Source organism: Mus caroli, chromosome X (assembly GCF_900094665.2).
Source record: "Mus caroli chromosome X, CAROLI_EIJ_v1.1, whole genome shotgun sequence".
In the NCBI taxonomy this organism is placed as follows: Eukaryota; Metazoa; Chordata; class Mammalia; order Rodentia; family Muridae; genus Mus; species Mus caroli.
In genome coordinates, this window is record NC_034589.1 from 92,731,587 (window position 1) to 92,735,619 (window position 4,033).

Consider the following 4,033-nt stretch of genomic DNA (forward strand, 5'->3'; position numbering starts at 1 on the left):
GACCATCTAGAGACTGCCATATCCGGGGATCCATCCCATAATCAGCTTCCAAACTCTGACACCATTGCACACACTAGCAAGATTTTGCTGAAAGGACCCAGATATAGCTGTCTCTTGTGAGACTATGCAGGGGCCTAGAAAACACAGAAGTGGATGCTCACAGTCCACTGGATGGATCACAGGGCTCCCAATGGAGGAGCTAGAGAAAGTACCCAAGGAGCTAAAGAAAACTGCAACCCTATAGGTGGAACAACAATATGAACTAACCAGTATCCCGGAGGTCTTGACTCTAGCTGCATATNNATCAAAAGATGGCCTAGTCAGCCATCACTGGAAAGAGAGGCCCATTGGACATGCAAACTTTAATGCTCCAGTACAGGGGAACGCCAGGGCCAAAAGGGGGAGTGTGGGTGTAGGGGTGTGGGTGGTGGGTATGGGGGACTTTTGGCATAGCATTGGAAATGTAAATGAGGAAAATACCTAATAAAAAATTTTAAAAAAGAAACCTAAAAAAAAAGAGCCCTAAGATATTTGTCCAAAGTATATTACACAATGACACACATGTAAAAAAAAAAAAAAAATCAAGGGTTAGAATTTAGTCTACACTCTGATAACCAAACTTTCCTTGGGTCCTAGTATGATGGGTTTGTTTGTTTGTTTGTTTTTGGTTTTGTGGTTTTAGGGTTTCTTTCTTCTTTCTTTCTTTCTTTCTTTCTTTCTTTCTTTCTTTCTTTCTTTCTTTCTTTCTTTCTTTCTTTCTTTCTCCCTTTCTTCCTTTTTGTAACTTGCACCAAGTTTCAAAGTGTTCTGGCAATACCCTGCTCTCTTAGAAGATAATAATCATTAGGTGAGATGTGACTTGAGCTCTGAGAGGACATGTCTGCCTTATCTCAGCTGTAAGTATATTAAGGCAAACAAAAGTAGGTTCTTTAGTAGCTTTTTCTTGTGTTGGGCTGGCTAGCTGCATGATTATCTGCTGTGGTTAATGAGGATTACTGATTAGTTGAACAACTGGTATACTAACTATATTTCTGATTGGCTACCTTACAAATTGACACAGTGAATGCCAAACTGACTTAAGTGACAGGATGACTTTGGATTTCCCAGTTGAATGATTAGATGACTGATTTCTTATGGGTCTATTAGACAAGCTTTCTCTTTGTCTATCTGATTAGCCATCTGGCAGACTGGTTCCTTACTTGCCAGTTTCTATCCTATAAATGATTAATAGGCCAACAGATGAATTGTTTCACTGATGTACAAATTTTTTGATGGTTTGACTGACTGACCTACTGGCTGAAAGGCATACTGGCTGACATTTCACCTCTCTTTCCAATTGATGAGTTCTCAGTCTGGCAGGCTGACTGACATGCTATTCAACCGGGTATGGAAATGGCTGATTGGTCAGGTATTACGTCAAAAAGAAATATTCACTCATGGGTCATGTGCAGAGGCAAGGGGGAAAATAGAATAACAACACCAATAATTCAAGATAGTTCATCTTGCAGATGAAAGAAGAAGGTAAGCTGGTGACAAGCAGAAAGAGAGTAGACTTGACAAAGCTTTCTCTGGAGAGTTTTGGATAAACATCTTGAAACAAAATCAATCCATTAATAATGATGCATGAAATTAATGCTAGCTCTAAACTGCTTGAGATAGAAAGCTCATTGCTCAGTTTGATCGTTAACAAGGAAAATAGCATATGACACTTGGATAATAAAAGACACAGTAAAATATCAGGAATGACCATAAAGAAGTCACTTATTGAGCCAGAATGATAAGGGCTGAGAAGGCACAAATCCCAGGGCCCATGGGTTAAGCCTCAAGCACTTACTCTTCAAGGAACCCAATAAGAAGATTTGAGAACTGTGCTTGTTTTCTAGGACATTATTTACTCCTTGTTCTCTGACTAACCTAAACGGCCAAGGCTTTGAAGTTTCCCCTTTTCCCAAATGTGCTTTGACTTTCTACTAAGAATTACCAACTGGTAATTTATATACTTATTGTAAATTTTGCCAACTCTGATGCCAGCTTACTCCTTCATACCCAACTTAAGGACCAAATGATGGGATCATTTGCATAACTGTAATTATTAAACAGGGGTTCCAATTAATGAAAATTTAGCTTAGTGTAGACTGACAATGGGGTATGATATTATCTGGTATTGAGGAAACTCCAAGTCTTAGAGAACTAAGAAATAGAAATAGCAAGGAGCTTGTTATCAGGATTACCAGAATCTTTTAAGTTGATAGATAATGAAAGATTAGGGCACCTATAGTGGACTATTTGAAACTTAGTTCTATTCACAGAAAATGTATGAGTAAGCAGCTGTAACCAGCAAGAGTCCATGAAATTTCTTTAACCCATTCTATGTTCTTTTTTTTAACTGAATATCACATGATCTTATTTGTTAAGGCACAATCATAAAACAAACCCCCACACTAGTGGAAACAAGCAAATTCCAACTAGCCAGGAATGACACAAAGTTTATATATAGAAACTCCTCTTTTCTTCATTTTCTAAAAATTTCCTTAGAACCCAATCATTCTACTATCAAAATTGTCCCATCTTTTCTAGTCTTCCTACTTTGTTTGTTTTAAAAACAAAATTTTTCTGAATAGCCCACAATGATCAAAAGAGTACAGCTTTGCTGACATGTATCTACTAATAATACATTGATTTGCACACTTTAAAAAAAAAAATTGGTTCCTTGCCCTGAGAAGGAATTGTGGTTACTGTTACTATTTCAATCTTTGAGATGAAATAACAGAGATTCAGAAAAGGAATCTTGGGTCCAGTGCCACACAGTAATCAAGTTAGGACTACATACATTCATCCTGTATTATAAAACTAGTGCTCTTTGCTTTCTCAGATGCTTAAAGTGTCACACTTTATGCCTACCCTACAGAATGCAGATGAAATAGATTGTGACAAAGAAAATATTTTAATTTCTCTTCTGATTTCTGCTTTTGGGAAGATGGAGCACATTTCCATATTCTTTATATTAATGATAACTACTAAGCCCTTAGCTGCTTTGTTGTTGTCGTCATTGTTTGGTAGTTACCTGGTTTTGATCCATGTGAATGATAGACAAGCATTCTACCAGAGTGGCCTTTCCATTTACAATCCTGGTACACTTACATAAGCAAATTTTAAAAAAAAAGGAATTAAAACCAGATTAAAAATGGAATGTTAAGAGAGGGTAGTCTCTCAAGGGACATTGAAATCTGAGGAGCAATACAGTGATGATTCCATCAGATTTCCCTTATGTTCATTGATTTAAAGTGTCTAGTTGAAGATGAATTCTTTAATCTAGCAAAACCAATGGGAGCAAACAGAAAATGTTGTAACAAAACCTTGCTGTATCTAGGAAGATAAAAACAAATCAAACAAACAACAAGAAGGCTATTCTATCAAGTCTTCAATTTTTTAAAAATATTTTATTACATATTTTCCTCAATTATATTTCCAATGCTATCCCAAAAGTCCCCCATACCCTCCCCCCCCACTCCCCTATCTACCCATTCCCACTTTTTGGCCCTGGCGTTCCCCTATACTGGGGCATATAAATTTTGCGTGTCCAATGGGCCTCTCTTTCCAGTGATGGCCTACTAGGCCATCTTTTGATACAAGTCTACAAATTTTATATTACAAATAATTCTATTACAATGCACAATGAAAAGAATCACTTTACTTTGACCATTTATTGAATATTAGTAAGGGATGTGTAGAAAAATATTGTAATACTAGTGTTGATAGAATGATAGATAAATAGATAGATTATATCAATAAATAAGATAGAGAATTTTAATTTTTATATTAAGGAAATGGCTTAAGTGTCCATGGGTACTGGCCAGTCTAAAACCTGAAAATTGGCTTGTTGTCTAGAAATGGGAAATTCTAGCAAGAATTGATGTCACACATGGAATCTGAAGGAAGTCTTCAGGTAGAATCTCCCCTTCTAAGAAGAAGAATATAGGCCTTCAGTTGACTAAATGAGGTTCATCCATATTATGGGACATAATATGCTTCA